Source organism: Lithobates pipiens, unplaced genomic scaffold (assembly GCF_037356315.1).
Source record: "Lithobates pipiens isolate NorthernLeopardFrog02 unplaced genomic scaffold, aLitPip1_a1.2 Scaffold_8, whole genome shotgun sequence".
In the NCBI taxonomy this organism is placed as follows: domain Eukaryota; kingdom Metazoa; phylum Chordata; class Amphibia; order Anura; family Ranidae; genus Lithobates; species Lithobates pipiens.
Window position 1 is genome coordinate 82,937,802 of NW_027507903.1, and position 27,290 is coordinate 82,965,091.

The window sequence follows — 27,290 nt, forward strand, 5'->3', positions numbered from 1 at the left end:
GTTTCCAGGTTGTGCACCTTCTCATCTAAAGAACCATATTGTTTGGTGCTCCCAGACAAGATAGTCCTTTAGGCCAATACCAAGCTTACTACCTAAGGTTGCCATTTAATTTCATATGAACTGGGAGGTCATTCTCCCAGCCTTTCCGATGGATACAGCTGATGATGAGTGGAGTAGGTTAGACCTGGGCTTTGCGGTTTCAACCTACCTGAAATGGACTAAAAGCAGATCAGCTGTAGTTTTTCCCAATGGGGCCTAAAAGGGTACGCAGGCAACATCCAGAGTTGTGTCTTCCTGATTTGTCAAAGACTATACATACAGTGGTGTGAAAAAGTGTTTGCCCCCTTCCTCATTTCCTGTTCCTTTGCATGTTTGTCACACTTAAGTGTTTCGGAACATCAAACCAATTTAAACAATAGTCAAGGACAACACAAGTAAACACAAAATGCAATTTGTAAATGAAGGTGTTTATTATTAAAGGTGAAAAAAAATCCAAACCATCATGGCCCTGTGTGAAAAAGTGATTGCCCCCCTTGTTTAAACATACTATAACTGTGGTTGTCCACACCTGAGTTCAATTTCTCTAGCCACACCCAGGCCTGATTATTGCCACACCTGTTCACAATCAAGGCATCACTTAAATAGGAGCTGCTTGACACAGTAAGGTCCACCAGAAGATCCTTAAAAGCTACACATCATGCCGAGACCCAAAGAAATTCAGGAACAATTGAAAAAGAAAGTAATTGAGATCTATCAGTCTGGAAAGGGTTATAAAGCCATTTCCAAAGCTTTGGGAATCCAGCGAACCACAGTGAGAGCCATTATCCACAAATGGCGAAGACATGGAACAGTGGTGAACCTTCCCAGGAGTGGCCGGCCGCCCAAAATTACCCCAAGAGCGCAGCGACGACTCATCCAAGAGGTCACAAAAGACCCCACAACAAGGTCCAAGGAACTGCAGGCCTCACTTGCCTCAGTTAAGGTCAGCGTTCATGCCTCCACCATCAGGAAAAGACTGGGCAAAAATGGCCTGCATGGCAGAGTTCCAAGGAGAAAACCACTGCTGAGCAAAAAGAACATCAAAGCTCGTCTCAATTTCTCCACAACACATCTTGATGATCCCCAAGACTTTTGGGACAACATTCTGTGGACCGATGAGACAAAAGTGGAACTCTTTGGAAGGTGTTTGTCCAAGTATATCTGGCGTAGAAGGAACACTGCATTTCATAAAAAGAACATTATACCAACAGTAAAATATGGTGGTGGTAGTGTGATGGTCTGGGGCTGTTTTTCTGCTTCAGGACCTGGAAGACTTGCCGTGATAAAAGGAACTATGAATTCTGCTGTCTACCAAGAGATCCTGAAGGAGAATGTCCGACCATCTGTTCGTGTACTCAAGCTGAAACGAACTTGGGTTCTGCAGTAGGACAATGATCCTAAACACACCAGCAAGTCCACCACCGAATGGCTGAAGAAAAACAAAATGAAGACTTTGGAGTGGCCTAGCCAAAGTCCTGACCTGAATCCTATTGAGATGTTGTGGTATGACCTTAAAAAGGCCGTTCATGCTCGAAAACCCTCTAATGTAACTGAATTAGGACAATTCTGCAAAGATGAGTGGGCCAAAATTCCTCCAGGACGCTGTAAAAGCCTCATTGCACGTTATCGCAAACGCTTGGTTGCAGTTGTTGCTGCTAAGGGTGGCCCAACCAGTTATTAGGTTTAGGGGGCAATCACTTTTTCACACAGGGCCATGATGGTTTGGATTTTTTTTCACCTTTAATAATAAACACCTTCATTTACAAATTGCATTTTGTGTTTACTTGTGTTGTCCTTGACTATTGTTTAAATTGGTTTGATGTTCCGAAACACTTAAGTGTGACAAACATGCAAAGGAACAGGAAATGAGGAAGGGGGCAAACACTTTTTCACACCACTGTATTGCATACAAAACGCTGGGCATTCCTCCTCCTTCAGAGATCAAAGCACATTCGATGAGGGGTATGGCAGCATATGCAAAGGTCGTCCCTGAGGTAGTTTGCAGAGCAGCAAGCTGGAGCGTGCCCAACACCTTTTATTAGGCATTACAGGCTTAATTTGGCTTGTCCGCCTGAGGAAACATTTGGCTCTATGGTTATTACGGTGGCTGTCACCCATTAAAAATTTGAGTAGCATTGCATTGAGGGTTTGACTTATTTTTTGTCTTCCCTCCCTTTTTAATATTGCTTGGTACATCCCATAGTAGGCTGACATGGGGAGGTCCAGGAATAAGGAAAATTGTTATCCATACTTACCGTAATTTTCCTTTCCCGGATCCTCCCCATGTCAGCCGGAGGATTCCCACCCAGTTTATCCGTCACAAGGCGGGTATTTTTTGAACACTGGTGTGGGCAGACAGCCGCCCTTTATGGGATAGGAAAAAGGTGGTCCTGGAGGGGTCAGAGGGGGCGGAGCTGACCCATGGTAGGCTGACATGGGGAGGATCCAGAAAAGGAAAATTACGGTAAGTATGGATAACAATTTTCCTTAATACTGTACACTGTTGGTAATGACTCTTTGCTCTAGAGGTTAGAATAGTGTAGAAAGGAAAAAAGATTTTTTTCTTGCAGAAGTTCCAACTAGGGATGGATAATTTTATACGAATGGTGACATTTCAGCTCAGATGTTTTGTCCCAAAAATTTTGTTCATTTACATGCCAAAACCTTCCTTGCTAATATTGCTTTTGCTTTTTTTATTGTTCATTCTAATATATGAATGCATCACAGTTAAAGTGAACTCTTTTGTTAGAATTCAAGTATTATAAAATTATTGTTATCAAAAGCTTTTGTGCTGAAATACCTGCACCTAAGTAAACTATGGCAATATTCAGATGCTGGAAATGTAGTATCAGGTTGCTGATCCTTCCTCCTCACACCTTGCTAATCTGAGGAGTTTAATTTTTATGTTCATAAGATAAGACTAAATTGGCTGACAAAGAATACACATCTTCCATGAATTGATGAATGACTAAATACCTGCCCTTCTATATCAGGAACATATCAGACAGCCCCTGCTGTTAAATACAGTTAAAGGAGGTGTAAACCCTTGTGTTCTTTCACCTTAATGCAGTTACTGGCCCCCCAGCCCCGCCAATTTACTTACCTGAGCCACGTATTTCCCTCGGCAGAGACCCTCTCTCCATGGGGTCCCGGTTCTTGATTGGATAGATTGATAGCAGGCAGTCATTGGCTCCCGCTGCTGTCAATCAAATCCAATGATGCGGGGGCAGGGCTGAGTCCTTCATTCGGCGTCTATGGCAATCAGCCAAACAGAATAAATACTATCTCACATTTCATACGAATGAAAGACACCTGCATGTGCTAAGCCCTGCCCCACCTCCCTTCCCACCTCCTTGTCAGAAGTGTTATGTTTGGTGCAAACAGCTGCATCACAGCTAGACACCTTAGAAGAAGGATGTGAATTTGCCCTAAGATGGTGTTGCAGACATACAGTTTACTACCGCTCTCCGCTTCCCACCCTTCCCATTCTCTTTTCATACTGCATTCCATGAACAATTCCACCCCTGGGTCCTCGCCAGTGGAACATGATCAGCTGTAACCCTAAGCAACCTTAAAGCCTCTCCCTTGCAGTCGGACTGTGCCTGCATTGCAAGCGTTAAGGTAGAACTTTTTTCAATCTGTGTCCCATTACATACATTTCCCTTCACTTCCTGTCTCATACCCAAAACAGGAAGAGAGAAAATCCCTCCAAAGTGACTAAAACTAGTGCCCCCATTGGACACGTTTATTCTAGGTAAGGATAAAAGCACTTTTACTTACCCAATCATCCACCCTCCTGGCAGATGGCTAACTCTCATGCTTTGGCAGTGGACTGTCCTTTTGTGTCAACATGTCCAATGCAAGGCTATGACCCTTGCATTGGGCTTGATGTCATCAGGACCTTAGACCACCAATGATGCCATGGGGACTAGTTTAGCAGTGCATTGGATCAGGTAAGGACATCTTTTCTATGCCCCCTAGACTGAAACAAGCAGTTAATCCCTGTAGTGCAAGGCACAGTCCCACTGCAAGGGAGAATTTTCACGTTTCCCAGAGTTGGGCTTTAAATACTGGCTCTGCCGCCTAACTTCCCTATTCATGGTGAGTTCTTACTTTGCCTCCTCCCTCAAGCCACAATAATTTTCCCCTCTGTGCCCCAACCACACCATCTAACTTCCCTATCCATGGGGTTGCACTCACAGATTGCCGGTGTATACGCAACATCAAAGTTTCCACGACAGCCTCCTCTCCTGGTCTGTATGCTCTTACAGGGGCTTGCAGCAAGGTATGGTGAATGCTGCAGGCTTGCACTGCCTGCTATCCACTACCGCACACCGCCCACACATTCACACGGACCAGCCGGCTATGCGTAACGTCACCCGCGGCCAGGAATACACTGCAAACGTGCTGACTGCTGAAAGGGTATAAACAACTGTTACTACGACGTCATGTTTCGGAGGCATGGCCTCCTTCTTCAGGGGGCCATGCTGATCTGTAAATGAATGTGAAAATAATCCACTGATCACAGTTGAAATGCTTTAAAGGCTCTTGTATGGAAAAGTAATTAATGCACTTTTTTTTGCAAGAATAGGCATGCATACAGTATATTCTTTTTTTGCTTAAAGGTGAACTTGGAACTTGAACTGGTAATATCTGTTTAAAGAATATGTATCAGCTTAAAGAACATGTAAACCCAATATTTCATATTCCTGATATGTGTCTGCTGTACAAAATGTGCGTCTGCTTGTATAAAAACGTGTCCTGTTCTCTTTGTATTGCTTCCTTCGTGTGAAATTCCTGGTGTCTCTGCCAGTCCCTCTGCTTTCCTATCAAAAACTGACCACACTAAGCAGAGGTCACACTGTGGTCAGTCCCCCCCATGCACAGACTTTCATTGAGAAGATTAGTGTCCTGCCGTTTCTCTCTCCCCCCCCAGCTCTTATGCAGTTGAGAACAGAAGGAATGTGATCACTTCTACAAAAGGGGGGGGGGGGGGAAGTATTTATATTGTTTTTTTATATCTATACACAAATGTTTTGCCTTTCATTTCTATTTTAAACTAAATGGGTTGTTTTACAAGGTGAAGGTTTACAATCACTTTAACCAATAATTGTCACTAATTCCCAGTTTCAGAATCTGAGTCTCGTTCCTGTCCTGCTGGAGGCCTACTACTGTCAACCTTTCCACTGCTAAATGAATTTGCTAATAACTGTTTTTGCTCAAGATTGGCAGTGAAGCATTGACAAACTGTTATCTGTGAAAGCCTGTCAGATACAGATTGCCTCTCAGATCAGGATTATATTTCTGCTGAGCTGTGCTTTACAGAGCAAGAACTTTCCTCCTTCCTTAGAGGTGATTTCTATTATCAGCCGTGTCTTGGAAACTGCAAAAGCATTTTGCAAATGGAATCTATGGTAATGTCACAATATATTGACATGTAGAGCAAAAATATGAGAACTATTAAAGGACATTTAAAAAGTTCCACTATCATTGAAGAAGCCTAAAGCAGTATTAAACGCAAAAACAAAATGCAATGTATTGCAGTTTACTAAACCCTAAATGTGCTATACTGAGATTCTACATGAGCTTCACATTGCATGCGTGATCTTCTATACTGTGTACTTATCACTATCCTATCTAAGTTATGAGTGTGATTTTTCTTTGCTGTCTCATTCTTCTGTTATCTGCATGAGTCACTTCTGATAGCTTTTCCCGAACAAGAGAAAATGGTGGCTGGGGAAGGAGAGCTCCTGTACACGCAGCCTGTGATTGACAGCTACAGCACTGTGTAGTGTTGGGGGGGAGGTGTCCCTTCCCTTCCCTCCAATCAGGCTCAAAGCTCTTCTGTCTTAGCTGTACAGTGTGTGAATTCAGATCCACATCCCCTGCTTTGTGCCGCTGACAGATGTAAAGCTGAGTTATCAGACTTACTAGGTAAACAGGTAAAAGTAAAAAAAAGCCTACAGAAAACGAATACAACCACCATGACACATGCACACACCCACACCAAAGGTGCTCTATTGCATTGAAATCTGGTGACTGGAGTATAGTGAACTCATTGTCATGTTCAAGAAACCAGTGGTGAGATGATTTGAGCTTTGTGACATGGTACATTGTCCTGCTGGAAGGAGCCATCAGAAGATGGGTACACTGTAGTCATAAAGGGATGGACATGGTCAGCAACAATACTCAGGTAGGCCGTAGCATTTAACCAGTTCCCTACAGCCATATTGTAAAATGACGGCGGCAGGAACTGTTCCTCCTTCCGGGTGGGCGTCATATGACCATCTCTGCTTCCCGGAATTGTGAGTAGCGCGCGCTCGCCGGGGACCCGGTGCACGTGCCCGGCGGCTGCAATGTGATTGCACCCGTGATTGCCCGGTAACAGAGCTGGGACGTGGATCTGTGTGTGTAAACACACAGATCCATGTCCTGTCAGGGGAGAGGAGAACTGATCGGATGTTCCTTGTACAGAGGTGGTCTCCTCCCCTCATCAGTCCCCTCCCCCCACAGTTAGATTCACTCCCTAGGACACACATTTAACCCCTGCAGCGCCCCTAGTGTTAACCCCTTCCCTGCCAGTCACATTTATACAGTAATCGGTGCATTTTTTATAGCACCAATCGCTTTATAAATGTGAACGGTCCCAAAATAGTGTCAAAAGTGTCCGATCTGTCCGCCGCAATGTCACAGTCATGATAAAAATTGCAGATCGCCGCCATTAATAGTAAAATAAATAAAAATGACAAATCTATCCCCCATTTTGTAGACGCTGTAACTTTTGGGGAAACCAATCAGTATATGCGCTTATAAGGATTTTTTTTTTACCAAAAATATGTAGAAGAATAAATATCGTCCTAAACTGAGGAAAACATTTTTTTTTTAAATGGGATATTTATTATAGCAAAAAGTAATAAATATTATGTTTTTTTTTCAAAATTGATGCTCTTTTTTTGTTCATAGCGCAAAAAAATAAAAAAAGCATAGGTGATCAAATACCGCCAAAAGAAAGCTCTATTTGTGGGGAAAAAAATGATAAAAATTGAATTTGGGTACAACGTCCATGACCGAGCAATTGTCATTCAAAATGTGACAATGCTGAAAGCTGAAAATTGGCCTGGGCAGGAAGGGGGTGAAAATGCTTGGTATGGAAGTGGTTAAACAATGCTCAATTGGTACTAAGGGGCCCAAAGTATGCCAAGAAAAAAAATCCCCCACACCATTACACCACCAGCCTGAACCATTGATATAACCAAAAAACATTACAGAACTGACACTGTGCCCATCCTATAGTGATAAAATGCCATATACCAGAGGTATTGAAAGATACTTATTCCTGGAGGTATAGGAATAAAAATGTCAATTAGTAGAAAATGGCTGACACTGTGGTTGCTTTAATTTGTGGGATGGAAATCCACAATCTGTAAAATAGGAAGGGAGGGAAAGAAAACGCCAAACCGGTATAGTGTGGCACAATTTATTATAAATAAAATACTATACAAAACAAATAGAACACAAGCGGGTGAGAAAGGATGACAGTCCGCAGTGGACCACTATGTGAGCCAATCGGGACGTGTTTCGGAAGCTTAACCACGCCTCCGTCATCAGCCTCCAGCTGATGGAGGTGTGGTTAAGCTTCCGAAACGCATCGTGATTTGCTCACACAGCGGTTCGACTGACCGCTCCTCTCACTACTCCAGCTGGACACATCATCTTTGGGCGGACATACGATTTCTGGATATACCAACACAGCCACACAGTGCAGCCTAATGCTGGACCATTCTCCCTGCACGGACTCCAGGCTCATCTTGCCCCCCCACCGCAGCCAGATTTCTTCCCTACCAAGGACTACCACACTATTTGTTTTATATGGTATTTTACTTAATAAATTGTGCCACACTATGCTGGTTTGATGCTTTCTTCCCTTCCTACTGAACCGTTGATACAAAGCAGGATAGATCCATGCTTTCATGTTGTTTACTCCAAATTGTGACTCTACCATCTGAATGTAGCAGTTGAAATCGAAACTCATCAGACCAGGCAACGTTCTTCCAATCTTCTTTTGTCCAATTTTGGTGAGCCTGTGCGAATTGTAGCCTCACTTTCCTGTTCTTAGCTGACAGGGGTGGCACCCGGTGTTGTCTTCTACTGCTATAGCCTGTTTCAAGGTTCAAAGTGTTGTGCATTCATTGATGGCATTCTGCATACCTTGGGTAGTTATTTGAGTTACCGTTGCCTCTCTATCATCTCAAACCAGTCTGTCTATTCTCCTCTGACATCAACAAGACATTTTCATCCACACAACTGGCACTAACTGGATATTTTCTCTTTTTCAGACCATTCTGTAACCCCTAGGGATGGTTGTACATGAAAATCCCAGTAGATCAGCAGTTTTTGAAATACTCAGACCAACCCGTCTGGCACCAACAACCATGCTATGTTCAAAGTCACCTACAGTAAATCCCCTTTCTTCCCCATTCTGAAGCTCGTTTTGAACTTTAGCAAGTCATCTTCACTTTTGCTGTGAGTTGCTGCCATGTGATTGGTTGATTAGCAATTTGTGTTACCAAGCAATTGAACAGGTGTACCTAATAAAGTGGCTGGTGAGTGTGTGTGTGTGTATATATATATATATATATATATATATATATATATATATATATATATATATATACACACAGTCGGGTCCATAAATATTGGGCCATCGACACAATTCTAATCTTTTTGGCTCTATACACCACCACAATGGATTTGAAATAAAACAAACAAGATGTGCTCAAATTAAAGCTGGAAGTCTGCAGTTAAAGCACATCTTGTTTGTTTCATTTCAAATCCATTGTGGTGGTGTATAGAGCCAAAAAGATTAGAATAGTGTTGATGTCCCAATATTTATGGACTTGACAATATATATATATACGCTTTTCATGTGACAACGCTAAAGAAATTACAATTTGTATAACAGTGTACACTCACTAACAAAACAAACATTTATTATATCAGTTTACCACTTCGATGTGATGGCTGCATTCATTTTCTTTTTTAGACTTTCTTTTATTTTCATCTGGTGATCCAGCCAGTATGTTGGTTGTTTTTCAAAAGGACAAGCAGAATGTATCAGTTACATGCATGAGACAAACCATTTAACAGAAGGAGGGGTGCGTACAATGATCAGCTCTTATTTATTTATGTATAAAGGAAAAAAACTGTTTACTGTAACTGCTTATAAAGAATTAGCTGGAGTCTGGCTTAAGACCCGTTCACAGCAGTGCGATTTTTCATGCGATTTGACAGTTTCAAATCACATGACAATTTGCACCCCATTGTCGGCAATGGAACCGTTCAAATTGCAGCGACTTTGAAAAAGTTTCCTTTTTGCGAATATCATTGCAACTTGCATAGACTTCTGTTAAATGAAGTCGCCAGCCGCAATGAAATCAGAGGTGCAAAGCACACTGATCTGCAGCTTTGAAATCGCGCTGACACAGCGAGATTTCAAAGTCGCACCACCGTGAACCGAGGCTCAATTTGTTAGCGTATTTTAAGTCTACTAGTACATATAACACTTCACTCCCCCAAACTGACAATGCTGCTGTCCAAAAGGAACCCCCTGTGCTCATTCATCTAGAGCACAATATAATACAGGATGTGTGCTACTGGCAAGATCACTAAGTGAAAACGGAAAAGAAGAAGTGAAAAAATAAGTGAAAACTGAGGCAGGTACCACATCTAATGAATGGTAAGTTGCAATTAATCACATTTTTGGTGTTGGGTTTAATACCAATTCAAGGATACCATTTTGATCCTTATAGGCGCAGTGCACGCTTGCCCTCACCTGGAGCAACCTGTATTGCCCATGCCAAAGGAATTTAAAGACTGCCCAGTCTGGCAAAACCTATCCAGTACACTCGATTTTGCAGCTTGCTTTGTATGTAAATCAGACTAATCCTGAATCCTTCACCCCCAAGCAGCAACATCCCATTGAAGCCGGTCCACAACAGGGACAGTCTACCTTTCTAGGAACTCCTGCTCTTTTGGACATTGCTGGGCAGTGTTTGGTGGATTGACATTTTTTTCAAGCACAAACAAAGGGTTAGAAAAGCTTCCAACCTTTTATCAAGGTCCCCTCAAAGTAGGTGGACATCTCCTGGCCTTCATGGCCATCTGGTCCTTAGCGCTTTCAGATGATTGGGTCCAGAACATGGTATCCAGATATTAAAGGCTGGAATTTCAGGATCTTCCTTTACCACCCTTCATATTGTCAAAGTTCCCAACATCCCAGCAAAGATTGTCTGACCTATGTGCTGCTCTCGTAAAGGATCATAACCTTTACTCCAGACAGAGAGATTCCAGGGTTTTCTAGTAAAATTCCACTGTTTCCAAGGCAAATGGAGACATCTTCCCTACTCTGGTTGGCAGGGTCCTCAACACCTTCCTCCAGGTGCAAAAGTTCTGCATAGAAACTGCCAGGTCATTGTTTCCCTCATCCTAGGGGATCTGCTGGCCTCTGTGACTATCCAGGATGCCTACTTTCATGTCCAGCACATCAAATCTACCTATGTCTTGTGGGCTTGCAACATTACCAGCTTGTAGCCCTCCCTTTTGGTCTGTCCACTGTATGTTGGGTCTGTCGACCAATGTCCATAGACTATTCGGAGCCTGTGAAATAGTCTTATCACATGGAATAACTAGGCCTTATCCTGTATACAGTCAGGTCCAAGGTTTTCCTTTCTCCGGACAAACTCCAGACTTTCCACTTCCACACTCCAACTCTGCAGTCCAGAAACAGACTTTTTCACTGACCACAAATTTCTTGACGGTAGCTAAAGTTAATATATTGTTGCAAGTAAGGTAAATGCAATGCACAAAGCAATAAGCGGGTAACAGAATATGTTTGAATGCATTAAACTAATTAACAAATACTAGGTTATAACATGGAACTGAAAGGTCTTACAATAACTCTCTGCAATGATGAATTTAAAAATAAAAGTCCCAGAGTGCATTGTATGATTATACCCCTAGATGTGGGTATGTGTAAGTGTTACTGAATGGGGTACCCCTGGATGATGTTTGTATTATACCTGACACTTAATTTTTCGAAATTCTATTGTACTATTCCCAGATCTGTGTCTCGATACAATTCTGTCTTAAAGGTCTACAGACAATTCCTTGGACTTCATGGCTTGGTTTGTACTCTGAGATGCACTGTTAACTGTGGGACCTTATATAAACAGGTGTGTGCAAGGGCGGACTGACCATTGGGCCACTCGGGCCCTGCCTGAGGGCCCCGAGCCACTAGGGGGCCCCATCAGGGTTGCCAGCCTCAGTAAAACCAGGACAGTATGTAAAAATCTGTTTTTTTTTTACATCTGTCTCTGAAATGTCCCTTACCGACATCCTTTTGTTCTAAAAATCCCAAGATTATAGCTGCCCCACCTCTCCAGTACCTTCTAAGCCAATAGAAACATGTCTGTGTATACTGTGTGTACTGTGTGATTGTATACTGTGTGTGTATACCGTGTGGCCCCATAATCTCAGATTGCCTGGGGGCCCCTTGAGTTGTCAGTCCACCCCTGGGTGTGTGCCTTTGCAAATCATGTCCAATCAACTGAATTTACCACAAGTGGACTCCAATCAAGTTGTAGAAACATCTCAAGGATGATCAGTGGAAACCGGATGCACCTGAGCTCAAATTTAAGTGTCGGGGCAAAGGCTGTGAATACTTATGTACATCTGATTTTTTCCTTTTTTATTTTTAATAAATTTGCAAAGATTTCAAAAAACCCTCTTTCACATTGTCATTATGGGGTATTGTTTGTAGAACTTTGAGCAAAATAATGAATTTAATTCATTGTGGAATAAGGCTGTAACATAACAAAATGTGGAAAAAGTGAAGCGATGTTGAATACTTTATGGATACACTGTATGCTCCTAAAACCCCTGATGGTGCTCCCTGCATGTTGGGCTTCTGTATGTGGCCACGCTGTGAAAGAGTTTCACATATGTGGTATTGCCATACTAAGTAAGGATGTAAGGATGAGCTCAGGCGTGTTCACATGGTTCACATGCAGAGCCCGCCAGGAAGTCGGCGCAGCGCTGCGCTAATCACAGGCAGTGAGACCTTGCCCCGATGTGCGGCTGAAGAGATCGGGCAATGTCTTACTGCCTGTGATTAGGGCAGCACTGCGCCGACTTTCCGGTGGGCTCTGCACATGGAGCATGCGAACACGCCGGAGCTCATCCCTACTCAGAATGTGTTTTAGGGTGTAGTTGCAAGTATGCATATGCCGTGTTAGAGAAATAACTTGTTAATATGACAATTTTGTGAAGAAAAAAAAAAATCTTCATTTTACAAACAAAAAATGTGGGAAAAAATGACAACTTCAAAAAACTCACCATGCCTCTTAAGCTGGCCATACACCATACAATTTTCTTATTCAATTTTCTTTAGATTTACCTTCAACTATGTAGTGCAAGGGTCTGCCTGATTGCATACAAATTGAAAGTGTTTAGGTTTGACCTCCTACTATATGGTTTTGGTAAATCTAAAGGAAAGTTGTACAAGAAAATTGTATAATGTATGGCCAGCCTTACTAAATAGCTTGGAATGTCTACTTTCCAAAAAGGAGTCTTTTGGGGGGTATTTGTACTTTCCTGGCTTGTTACTGTCTCAAGAAATGAGATAGACTGTCAGGACATCAGATGTGATCAATTTTTAGTGATTAGCACCATAGCTTGTAGACTCTATATCTTTCGCACAGACCAAATAATATACGCTTACCCTGGGTTCACACTAGTGCGATGCACGAACCAGTGCGATTACATGCTGGTTCCCGCATCGCTCATTGTCATTAACAAAGTTAATGACACCCCCAGTTTAGTTCACAGATCTCAGTGCGAACTGTGAACTCACACAAGAATCGGATTGCATAGGTGAGAACACCCATGCGATCCGATTCTAGTGCGGTGAAAAACAAGTCCCTGCACTATTTTCTGTGCAAATCCAATGCGAGTTCAGCCATACAACTGTATGGCTGAACTCGCATTGCTTAGAGATCACATGTGATTGGCACCTGCAGTGCGGGTGCCAATCACATGCTATCTCTGATCTCGCTAGTGTGAACCTAGGCTCAGTTGGGTTATTTTTACCAAACCGATGTAGCAGTATACATTTTGGCCAAAATAAAAAACCCTGTGGTGATTAAATACCACCAAAAGAAAGCTCTATTTGTGTGAAAAAAAGACAAAAATGTAATTTGGGTACAGCATTGCATGACTGAGTAATTGTCATTCAAAGTGTGAGAGCGCTGAAAGCTCAAAATTGGTCTGGGCAGGAAGGGGGTATAAGTGCCCAGTAGGCAACTAGTTAGACTGTGGACTGGGTTATGGCTCTTACAATCATCCACCTCTCACATAGCAGACGTTTGACTGAGCACATTGTCTTCTGCTATTCATTGTAATCCTCTGAAATTGCCAATGCTCTTACCTTACCTATTCTTCATGCTACAACAATCATAGCAATATATACTGTATACAAAGCAATCCTCAGAACTAAAACCACATGCAGAGAGCATATAGAGAGCACTGTTAGAGCAGGAAGAAGAAACAGGCACAATATTTTAATTAATGAATCCAAATTAAAAAGTTGCATTGCATCGCTTTAACTGACAATTGCGCAGTTGTTGCATTGAACCCAAACAAAATGTATGTCTTTTTTCCCCCCCAAAAAAGAGCTTTCTTTTGGTAGTATTTGATCACCTCTGCAGTTTTTATTTTTTGCGCTATAAACAAAAAAAGACTGACAATTTAAAAAAATATATCTTTTTTTTTTTACTTTCTGCTATAATACATATCCAAAAAAAAAATAATGAATTCATCAGTTTAGGCCAATATGTATTCTGCTACATATTTTTGGTAAAAAAAAAAAAAATCGCAATAAGTGTATTGGTTTGATTGGTTTGCGCAAAAGCTTTAGTGTCTACAAAATAGGGAAAAGATTTAGGGACTTTTTATTGTTTTTACTAGTAATGGCGGGGATCAGCGATTTTTAGGAGGACTGCAACATTGCGATGGACAAATGTGACCCTAAGTGACATTTTTTTGACCAGTAACAATAATACAGTGATCGGCGCTATAAAAATGCACTGATCACTGTATAAATGACACTTTCAGGGAAGGGGTTAACACTAGTGAAGATCAAAGGGTTAAGTGTTCCCTAGGGAGATGCTTTCTAACTGTCAGAGGGACGGACTGACTGGGAGTGGAGAGAGATTGCTGTTCCTGATCACTCGGAACAGCTGATCTATCTCTCCTCCCCATCACAACGGGGATCCGCCTTGTTTACACTGACAGATCCCTGTTTTGCCTCTCTTTACTGCGATTGTGGGTGGCTGGCAGACATTCCACCAGACCTGTGGGCGAGCTCCCGCGGCACGCGGCGGGTTCTCGCCCGCTGTATCTAGTACACGGGACGATGTTCAGGTATGTCGGTTAGCGCAGCTGGGCCGCCATGCCGCAGTATATGTGCAGTGGGCAGTCTGGAAGTGATTAAAGGAAAAGTAAAGCCAAAGCTCATTTGGCTGTACTTCTCCTGTGGATCATAGGAGTGAAGTCCGTTCTGCACTTCTGTGACCCATTTTCAGCAGACAGCAGGCTGAAGTCTGCTATCTGCTGATGTCACAGAGCTTGGTCAAGATCATGACACTGGAGTCGGGATCTGCCCACATGTCTGATCCGGCACCCGGCTCAGCCTCTTAGCAAGCCACTGAGAGCCTGAGCCGGATGCTCCTACCCCCTCCACAGCCCAGCGATCTAGTGAGCGAGGAGGGGACCTAGCAGGGAGTCGTGACTGATAGTCAGCAGCTCTCTGCTCAGGGAGGTGTGAGAACCGAGCAATCTGTGGTGGTAGATGACTCTCAGTATTAGAGCCGGCGACTAATGCTGCATCCACCTAGGTAAGTATAAATTTGCAAAAAAACCAAACCCCATACCTTTTTTTATTCACCATTTGAGGACCTCCACTATGCATATGAAAGCCTGATAAGGTGAGCCCTACTCTTGAACCATTTTTGAACTGTAGCAGGGCACAATATCCTAAAAAAGAGGCCACTGCCATCAAAGAATACAGTTTCCACAAAGGCATGTACTTGGCAACAATGTTTAGGTAGGTGGTACGTGTCAACTAATGTCCACATGAATGGAAGGACACAAAGTTTCCCAGCATAACATTGCCCAAAGCATCATAATGCCTCCGCTGGCATGCCTTTTTCCCATACTGCATCCTGGAGCCATCACTTCCCCAAGTGATGCCCACGTCCCCCCGCTATCCACATGATAAAGAAAATATGATTCATCACACCAGGCCACGTTCTTACATTGCTCAATGGTCCAGTTCTGATGCTCACATGCCCACAATAAGCGCTTTTGGCCACGGGTCAGCATGGGCACCCTGGCCAGTCTGTGGCCACGCAGCCCCATGCACAAACTGTGATGCCCATATTTTTTGCTTTAAACACATCAACTTAAGGGATAATGTGTTTACTTGTTGCTTAACCACTTGACTACTGGGCACTTTTACCCCCTTCCTGCCCAGGCCAATTTTCAGCTTTCAGCGCTCACTTTGAATAACAATTGTGTGGTCATGCAACACTACCCATATGACATTGTTTTTATTATTTTTTTCACACAAATAGAGCTTTCTTTTGGTGATATTTAATCACTTCTGGGTTTTTTTTTTTTTTTTTGCTAAATAAATGAATAAAGACTGAAAATTTTGAAAAAAAAACTTTCATAGTATGTTATAAAATTTTGGAAATAGGTCATTTTTGTCCTTCACGCATGTGCACTGATGAGACTGTACTGTTGGGCACTGATGGGTAGCACTGATGCGCATTGATGGGCACTGATAAGGCTGCACTGATTGGCAGCACTTTTGGGCACTGATAGGTGGCACTCATGGGCACTGGTAGGCACCACTGATGAGGAGGCACTGAGAGCACAAATTGGCAGCACTGATGGGGGGATGTTGGGACTGCACTGATAATCGGGACACTGATAATCAGTGCCCTGATTATCAGTGCACATGTCACTTTTACACAAGCTGGTTATCAGTTCTCTTCTCCTCTTATGCTGTCAGCATGAGGAAAGGAGTACTGATAATCGGTTTCTGTTTACATCCATGATCAGCTGTGATTGGTCAGGTGGTAAAGAGCCGCTGATTGGCCCTTTACTTCAATCTGTGATCAGCAGTGTCCAGAGGACACTGCTATTGCAGAGCGTGCTGCCCGCGCCCCGCAGCAAGCACAATCATGGGACACCATTATATGACAGCATCCCAGAACTAGGTCGTCATTTGGCTATAGCTCGGTCAGCAAGTGGTTAATAAATCCCACTAACTTTTAGATGCCATTGTAACAAGATACTCACTTGTTAACTTAACCTGTCAGTGGTCATACAGTTAATGCCAATTAGTGTGTAACCCCTTGTTTTATACAGGAATTAAAGGGGCCTGCACCCACTGCTGCACAAGGTTGGTGAAGAGGGACCCCACTGCATGTACTGTATACAGCTTTTTTTTTTGCAGTGGGAATGGCAAAAAAAGGGGGGGGGGGAGATCCCAAGCACCAAGTTGCAAACAATGCCTTTAAGTCAGAAGGACAGACATTAGCATTTTTTATACGCCCCCTCCAAATCTCCTAGCTTGGTGTGCTGCTGTCAGTCACTCTGGCACCTGATCTGCTAGCACTTGGAGAGCTACTAATTTAGATATATTTACCTTTCCCAGATGCCAACAACCAAAAAAAAGACTTGACACGCAATAACATTTAAGCTGGCCATACATCAACATTTATCCAGTTCAGCAGGGACTGGCTGACATTCAATCCATGTATGGGCAGGCTGGGTGCATAACCAGCCTGTCCGATTTTTTACAAGCGATTTCTGTGGGCACCTATAGTGGTTAGAAGTAATCATTGTGTTTTGTCAGCCGGGATAGCTGCCCAGGCTCCCACTCCCCCACCAGCAGAACACAATAACGTTGCAGGAGGGACTCCCCCATAAACACTGGCTGTGCTGATGGGGGAATTGAGCAGTTTTTTTTTTTTTCTTTCACCCATGGTGGAAGGAAAGAAAATTGAATCATCTATGAGCTGCTTTAGATCTGCTTTAGATCTTTTAACACATAAATAAATTCAGCTTATATAGAGATCGTATAGACAACAAGTGACACATTCTATGTATTTATTACCTTGCACCTCAAAATAATAACAGCAAGATACGTATCCTGCCATGAAAAAAAAAAGAAGACACAGGTTGGGTTCAATCAGCATAGATGAGAGTTGTAGTGTCTTCATTATAAAATGTTCATAGATTACTGATGCTTATTATTATACACTGCAATTTAGTGTGCTTTTTTAGCATGTTCTTTAAGTGACCCGTATGATAGAAATTGATGTAATGACATCATAGACTCATCAGTGCTCGGTAATATGGCAATCAGGAAATTAACTATGTTTCTTATAATCTATTCCAGACAGGGTCATTTAGTAATATGCCTGCACCACAAATGGTTGCCAGATGAGGTACACGCAACATTCACAGGGAAGGGGAGGGGGAAGACAAAACACAATACCACATGACAGGGCAAATGACCTCATTTACTATGAGGTAAATTGGCAGCAGAAAGAGATGCTAAATACAGTGGCTGACTAATGTCACACGTCTGGCACAGTATAATCTATACAGTTCCTGTTTTCTAGCGAATGTGCCTTTCAATCTAGTTGCATGAGAGCTACATACAAGTAATCTATACTTTAACACCAGTTTCCGGTTCGACTTTTGAAAAAAATATGTACTGTATAGCTCTCATAGTAGCAATCTTCTACTGTTTATAACATGTTTTTCTGTGTGTAATATTGTGATCTACACACAAGCTTTCATTTAACCACTTCAGCCCCGGAAAGGATTTACCCCCTTCCTGACCAGGCCATTTTTTGCAATACTGTACAGCGTCACTTGAAAATTGCACGATCGTGCGATGTTGTACTCAAACAAAATTGACGTCCTTTTTTACCCACAAATAGAGCTTTATTTTGGTGGTATTTGATCACCTCTGCAGCTTTTATTTTTTGCGCTATAAACAAAAAAAAAATAATTTGAAAAAAAAAACAATATTTTTTACTTTTTGCTATAATAAATATCCCCAAAAAATATATAAAAAAACAACATTTCTTCCTCAGTTTAGGCCAATATTTATTCTTCTACATGTTTTTGGTAAAAAAAAAAATCATAATAAGTGTATATTGATTGGATTGCGCAAAAGTTATAGAGTCTACAAAATAAGGGATAGATTTATGGCATATTTATTACAAATTTTTATTTTTAGTAGTAATGGTGGCGAGCTTCGATTTTCATCAGGACTGCGACATTGCGGTGGACAGTTCGGACACTTTTGACACTTTTTTGGGACCATTGACATTTATACAGCGATCAGAGCTAAGAATAGCCACTGATTACTGTATAAATGTCATTGGCAGGGAAGGGGTTAACACTAGGAGCGATCAAGGGGTTAAGTTTGTTCCCTCAGTGTGTTTCTAACTGTGGGGGGAGGGGACTGACTGGGGGAGGAGACCGATCACTGTTCCTAAGTACTAGGAACAGACGGTCTGTCTCTACTCCCCTGACAGAACGGAGATCTGTCTGTTTACATTGACAGATCTCCGTTCTGTCCTTCTCAGGAGCAGTCGTGGGTAGCAGGCGGCCATTGTGGGTATAAGGCAGCCATCGTGGACGCCGGCCATGCACATTGGCTCCTACACCACGCGGCACGTGTGCGTGCCCCCTATACTTCTTAAAGAGCCCCCCATACAACTACAGCGATTCACGCAGGAGTGCCATACTGGCAGCGGGCAGTCAGCAAGGAGTTAAAGCCTCATTCCAGGATAAAACTATTTTTAAAAATCATTCCCCCCTCCCACTCCCCTCTAACCCATCCTACTATGCATTTTTTTCTCCCTATCTTGTCAAGACAGGTATACTCACATAGGCCCCCTCAATTTCCCTTACCGCCACTGGTTCCAGGTGGGTTGAACCGCTTATCCAACACTGTCATGTCCCTCCCTGAGATGACCAGTCCCCAGTGATGACATACTCCTCATCTGGTTCCTGAGAGGACCCTGATGCTGGACATCCGATAGGAAGTGTCCAAGTCATGCATGGCATGCCTTGCCATTCTGTGTTGCATCACAAATATGAGAGTTCTAATGTGATGAAACACATCTTCAAGTTGCATGGTGAACTCTCTGAGCATCTGTTAATGCTCTGCCTGCTTATGTCTGCGTCAGATCTAAATACTATGTAGCTCTCACCTGCACAAGCACTAGACCAGAGTTTCTCAATCGTGGTTCCGCCGTGATTTAGCTGTCAGTTTCAGGCAGCTGACGGTAGATTGCATTGCCACATTTTCCCCAACATGCAGCGCTGCACCGAGAAGCTGCTGTGAGTCCTGCTGTAGCACACTGTTTCCCACCGACCCTTCCTTCACTCCTGTAATGTGCCCTGCTGACCCCCTGTACAGTGCTTATCTCTAGTTTGACCAAGAATTGTGCATCTGTGCACAATAAAGCTAGTGCAAGTTTCATATTGAGTCGGTAAGTTTTAACATTTACTTAATGCTATAACTAAAAATAATTATTGTTATAGCAACAGCTCGCTGATCTCACCAGTGTTCCATGAACTGTAAATTTGAACATTATTTAAGGGGTTCCCTAAGATCTCAAACGTTTTTCCAAGGGATCCTCCAAGGTAAAAAGGTTGAGAAACCATGCACTAGACTGAGAGACCCAGGGATTGTGAGATATGTAGTATCTTCACAGGAAGTGTCAATTCTCACACTACAGAGAGAGGTCATGCATTCACCTGTGCAGTGCCATGCGGCATGCCTCTCATTTCTACACCAATATAAACTTCTTACACAGGTATGTGAAGATTTACTTTACTGTGTATAGGACACAAATGACACCATGAAATGACATGATCAATGCAAATCTTATGAAGGTGAAAAATGCAAGGTATTGGTAGGAATGTTTATAATGCATTTAAATACGTTTTCCCTTTTTTTACCACCAAAAATTTTGCAAATGTTTAGTATTTAAAATTATGGATGCATACATGCTTTCCTCTTATTTTACCACATTTGTTTTCAATCTGTTAAGTTTTTACAATTTTTAAACGTATTTTAGGTCAGGATTTTATTAAGAAAAGTAAAACTAGGGTAAAATTCACATCCAAAATGGTGCAGGACAATGATGTTAGAAACATTCTTTTTTTAGAGGTAGGCCCCTATATGGTTCAGTGAATTAGTATGAAATATAAAAGTCCTTTATAAACACTATAGCCACATCTCCACTTTGCATGCTACCCTAAAACAAAAAGTTTTAAGATGTTATAGCTACATTCATTTTCTTTTTCCAGGCTTTTTTACTTTATTTTGATGTGTGATCTTGCCAGTAACATACTTTCTGTCCTGAGGTGAAACGCACTCAGAGCACTGCTCTCTGAGCCCATCCAGTTGTGTGACAATAGCGAATTAATATTCGCTATTGTCTTCCTGATTCTCCTCCTGGCCAATCAGGATGTGGCTCCTGAGACTAGCAGCTGCTCGACTGTTATTCCAAGGAGCTATTCCCTTCCCCTCCCGAGGCTCGTCTGGGCACTCCCGCGTCCCACCGTATAGCCCAAGCAATCAGCCGGTGCGTCCGCCAACTGGATGAAGACCCGAAAAAAGCCATAATTGGCTTAGATTGGGTCTCAGATCTAGTAACCCAGAAGCAATGTCATGACATCCAGTTTACTGAAGACTTATTTGCGCCAAATTTTTAAAAAATGGCCAAACTTGGCACTTTGAATGCTTTTAAGTGCAAAGGAGGGATTTGGGGTCTTATAGACCCCAGATCTCTCCATAAAGAGTACCTGTCACTGCCTATTATTGTGGATGTTTACATTCCTTGTGACAGCAATAAAAATAATCAGATTTTTTTATTAAAGAGACAATGTAAACAGATATAAAAATAAAAAAATAAATAAGAAAAAAAATGTTAAGAGCCCCGTCCCTCCCTGCTCAAGCGCAGAAGTGAACACATACGTAAGTCGCACCCACAAATGTAAACGGTATTTAAACCACATGTGTGAGATATCGCCATGATCATTAGAGTGCAAGCAATAATTCCAGCACAAGACCTCCTCTGTACCTCTAAACTGGTAACCTTTAAACATTTTTAAAAGCGTCGCCTATGGAGATTTTTAATCACCTTAGTTTGTCGTCATTTCATGAGTGTGCGCAAATTCAAAGTATGACATGTTAGGTATCGATTTACTCGGCCTAATATCTTTATACAAATAAATTGGGCTAACTTTACTGTTTTTTTATTTTATTTCACGAAAGTTATTTTTTCCCAAAAAATTGCATTAGAAAGACTCCTTGCGCAAATACTGTGTTAAAAAAAAATTGCAACGATCGCCATTTTTTTCTCTAGGGCAGGGGTAGGCAACCTTGGCCCTCCAGCTAACTACAAGTCACAGGCATGACTCTTAGAGGCAAAGGCATAGTTTCACCACAGCTGGAAGGCCGAAGTTGCCTACCCTTGCTCTAGGGCCTCTGCTAAAAACATATATATATATATATATATATATATATATATATATATATATATATATATATAAATATAAAATGTTTGGAGGTTCTAAGTCATTTTCTTACCTGTAAATTTAATCTCTTGGGCTGCAGTACAGGACCTTCTATGCATTACTTGATACAAAACTGAAGACTGGCAGAATGGGGTCAGGTTATAGGGGAGACACCCAGGGGACATGTCCTCAATAGCTTGCCAGTGTCCACTCACCTGAAGGTACAGGCCTAAAACCCATGGTGTATGAATACTCTGCCTGTATTCTATACAAGAAAGTAAAAATTTGTCTTTTTTCCCGCCTCCTCATTGTTCATATTTTGGTTCTAGTTAGTTTTCTATTGTGGGGAGTATATTTCCGGAATCATTTTCCTCTGTGACGTCTGTATTACAATAATTCCTGGGAAAGGACATTGATGGTTTTGTAAGCACCATCTTTCGTCTCTATGTGTTTTTTATTCATCTAAAGCTCACATACACAGACAGAAATGATCATACTATGTAAGCTACCTGGCGGATCTTTGGGAACTAGTGTACAAATGACTAGATAAATGAGAATGTTTCATGGCAAACCTGGGCCTCATCTCTACTGGTGATGATGCAAACTTGTGCTGAGTATCTTTTGGAAGCCTCATCAGGTCCCTTACATAATGAAAAGAAAAATGAGAGAGAGAAAAAAATATCACTCCTTCATAGGGTAGTGGGATTTTCACAGATACATTTTTCTGTCACAGAGGTAAGCACGACCACAATAAAGTAAATCAAAAAATATAATTTATTACAAAGTGTACATAATTTAAAATTGATACAATAATAACATTCGGTCATATGAGTTTTTGACCCAAGTTGATACTTAGTCTCAGAAGCTTGAATAGATGCTTGTGTATATGGATAGCCGACGAGTTTCGCAGACTAGTTATCTGCTTCTTCTGGGCTGTTTACCATGCTTCTATATCATTGTCCAAGTTATAAAAAGATTTGACATTAGTACCAAAAATAGAAAAGATTTATTTAACATATTTAGAATATTAACAATATTTTATTAAAGTGCTCACCGAAACATTTTGGCATTAACCGAGAGGTGACCTCAACATCAAAGGGAACAGGAACGAATCATATCCAGTGCTTATAGGGTGATGTCAGAATCATTGATATGGTCTGGTGGATGTCGGACCGCGTACAGGGTATCAATAGTTAGATTGACAGTAATCTATAATTCAAAGCTGCCCTTAAACACATGCTCCAGCTAATTGAATCCTCCCTCGTCGCCCTAAAATCTGGTCATACAGATTGCTGTACTTTAGTAAGGTTACTCATAAAGCAAGGTGGGAAAGGAAGTTTCTCAATTTGCTTCATAGTTTGTTTCAGAAATGCCCAGACAGCTGGACAGGTCTGCAACTGGGGAAATTTTGTGGATTTGACCTTAAATCTAGGTGGTTCAGGTTCTATCTCTGAGGAAAGGACCATTTGCTCATCCCTATCAAATTTGTCATTCTCATCAAGTAGCTGAATAAGAGTTTTTAACGTATGGAAATCTTGAACTTGAAATAATTTATACATGCATCTATAACCAAAGGGCAATTAGCCTGCCAGGAATGAACAGGACATTATCCTTTAAACCTTTCCTATAGTAGATGTCCAACCAGGAACCTATATCTCTTATCGCCCCCCTCAGACAGCATATGATCATGTGATTGTTGTAATTTCTGTATAAAAAGAAATCTTTAAGCAGTTTTTTTTAGCTCATTATTATTATTATATCTGATATTAATTTATGTAATTGCATTTTACTATGATGGATATTTATCTTAAATATTGTAAATATTTTGGCTGATGATTTGTGGCCGTGTTTATGCATCGCTGGGAACGAATGAGTTATATATCAGTGCTGGTTATTTTGTTGTGATGTTTGGGTGCCCCTTGTGGACGAGGAGGCTTCTTTCTCTTTGATAACCGTCTGCAATATCATCTCCGGCAGCTTGGTGGCGCTTCTGCTTCAGGCCCTTCATTCTCTGTTTACATGACGGCTGGGGGTCATGTTGCATGTGCAACACAAGGGGCACCTGCACCGGAAGTGATGTATGTGAGCTGTTCTTGGCTCATTCACTTCCGATGGGACTGTGTATTTAAGGGTAGCCCTGTTCAAAGTTTGTTCAGAATGCACATTTCGGTGACGAGGGAGCATTTGATTAGCTGGGGCGTGTGTTTAAGGGCAGCTTTGATTAGCCTTCAGCCAGTACGCAAACTACGGTGATGAGGAAGGATCGGCTCTAGATTGTGGTGCATTTGCGCCTTGCTTACCAGCATTACTTGCATATGTTCCCCTCCTCTCTCCCTCCTGGTGGACATTGATCAGATAGTTAACCATATCTTTGACTTTTTCCCTTGGATTTTCATCTTGCTCTTATTAGTGAGTAATATTTGATCCTATGCAATATCATTCGGTGGCTGCATATATTTTTAATTATCAGAAGTGCATCAATTCTCTTCGTTCTTCCTTTCTAAATCCTAGTCTAACATATTAGCGGTGATATTTATGGTATGATATGATATGTTTTTGTTAATTAGTTATATGCCATCGGACTGATGTATCTTTTTGGATTAGCCTTTTAGCTATTATGTACGTATATGTCGATATAAGATGCTTTTGCATCTCAACATATATGTTTTGAATGATAGATTTCTATCAGTCTATCAGTCTATCAGGGTATCAATAGTTAGACTGATATCAGTCTATCAGTCTAACTATTGATACCCTGTACACGGTCCGACGTCCACCAGTCCATATTGGTGATTCTGACATCACCCTATAAGCACTGGATGTGATTCATTCCTGTGATGTTGCGGTCACCTCTCGGTTAATGCCAAAATGTTTTGGTTAGCACTTTAATAAATTATTGTTAATATTCCGAATATGTTAAATAAATCTCTTCTATTTTTCTATTGGTACTAATGTCGTATCTTTTTATAGCTTGGATAATGATATAGATGCATGGTGAACACCCCCGAAGAAGCAGATAACTAGTCTGCAAAACTCATCTGCTATTCATATACACAAGCATCTGTTCAATCTTCTGAAACTGAGTATCAACTTGGGTCAAAAACTCGAAAACCGAATGTTATTATTGTATTATTATTATTGTATTGATTTTAAATTATGTGCACTTTGTAATAAATTATATTTTTTGATTTACTTTATTGTGGTCGTGCTTACATCTATGACAGAAAAATGCATCCTTGAAAATCCCACTACCCTATGAGGGATTGATCTTTTCTCTCCTCATTTTATTTATTTTTTTATACAACAGGGATGTGGATGTAATGTTCTGTCTCTAGAATCTGTCCAACATAACTATTCGCATTTGTCCCTTACATAATGATTCCTTCATACTTGTAGCACGTACTCTGTACTTGTATGGGCATTTTTTGTTAAATTACTCACTAAAATGAAAAAAAGTGAAAGGTAATGCCCACCTTTCACAAATCTAACAAGAAAGCATAGGGTGGAGGATGAGTAAGCCCTTGTACACACGGTCGGAGAATCTGTCGGAATGAGTCTTATCGGACCGTGTCGTCAGATAATCCGACTGTGTGTGGTATGCATCGGACTGATTCCGTCTGAATCTCCGTCCGACCCAATTTTCCAACATGTTGGAAATATTTCCCGACCAACTGGGCCGGACGGACCTAAACCGATCATGTGTAGAGCATTTTCATCGGACCAAGTGCCACGCATGCTCAGATCAAATTCCTACATCAAAGCTATTGGCTACTAGCCTGAATGTAGTCCCATTGTAACTAAATTACGTCATCACGCTCTGAAAGATCGGATCTTTCGCCAACTTGGCCCGACCGTGTGTATGCAACAGTTTCGGACACAATCCGTCGGACTAAATCCGACGGGCAAAATCCGACGGATTTGGTTGGCAAAATCTCCGACCGTGTGTACGTGGGCTTAGATAGGTGTAGCAATACCCCAGAATGGAGGAACACAGGAATAGATTTAATTAATGCCACCCTAGTGGCAGAGTACTGGCTATCACGTCTGTTTCTATGAGCCCAAACAGAACAATAAAATATGTTTGTTGATTGGTTGCTGCACTTTGCAGATTGTTCCTTTATTATTAAATAAGCCAACTACAAAAGATTTACGCACAGCTGATCCGTGTAAACCTTATGTGTGTATAATTTATGAACTATGTTGTAAAACAGGGTAGTTGAATAGCTGGGCTTTGTTATAGATATCATTATTCATTGCTATTTCTCAGCATTTCTTGAACAGCCTTTGGGAACAGATGAGTTGGCGCAGTATCTTTGTCAAAATGTTTATTGTTTAAAATATAATTTAAGGAATAAGGCCTCTTTCAGACGGCAATCCTCCATTCTGATCAGCAGGAGATTCATGAAGAGATCCCCCACTGAATCAGAGCCAAACGGAACAGATGTCACTGTTATTATATCCGTGTCCATCCATTTTTTCCTCCAACTTGTGGCAAACTGAACCATATTAGGTCTATGGCAGGTGGATGTAAATTTACGTGTGTCAATGTACATCCTATGACCTCCGATCTGTTGTTAGGCTCAAAAAATGTAAAAGAAGGCAAACCTTTTCTGGTTTTTCTTTTTGGACCTAGACGGACTTAGTGGGAGGGAGGTAGTTGGAGGTGAACGCTTGCACATCCATTAACAGCTGCCTGTTAATTAAAGGGTTAGTTCACCTTCTGTTCAGGTGAACTGACACCTTACACCCACCAGCTACAGCAGCATGGGGAAGGAGGTGGGGGAGATTTGGGGCAGAAGCAGGATCTCCATCCTCTTCTGAATCCCCACCCAGTGCCAGTGTCATTCATTAGCAACAAATGATGAGGTACATCCTAATCCGCCCCACTGCACAATAAAAATGAATGATGCAGTGCTGCAGATAGGGACAGGGGACTGTGCAGCCATGCTAACTTGGCACCACTAAGGCTGCACGCTGCCCTCTGGCCCCAACATTTTGTGATTTTAACATCACTGGTCCAGTGGGGGCACAGCCAACCCCAGCACCCCCCTAGATCAAGCCCTGGACTGAATTTGATTGGTTGCAGCTATAGTTTGGCCAACAATTGTCCACCAAGCTCCTTCGAAAAAATTTGATTGAACAATTTCATTAAGTAGAGATGGGGTGCCGACATGTATGCACTCTACCCTGACAGAAAAACCCAAACATTTAATTTGTTGATACAAAATATAGGTGTGACTACCTTATAAATACTTTTAAAAAAGGAAGAATGCTCAGTGTCACAAACCCTTAAAGTGTATGTGAACCCTAACAGTGAGATTCTCATATTTTCTCTTTCAGTTATATCTCTTTACAGAATGATTAGCTCTTAAAGTGATTGTAAACGATCACCTTGTAAAACAACTCATTCTGTTTAACCACTTCCGGACCAGTGCACGCCGATGTACGTCGGCAGAATGGCACGGGCAGGCATATTGGCGTACAGGTACGTCCAATCTTAAATGCCACCCTGCCATCGCGAGCGCGCCGCCAGCGGCGCGCTCGCATGCTGGTCGGGACCTCCGTGAGTCCGG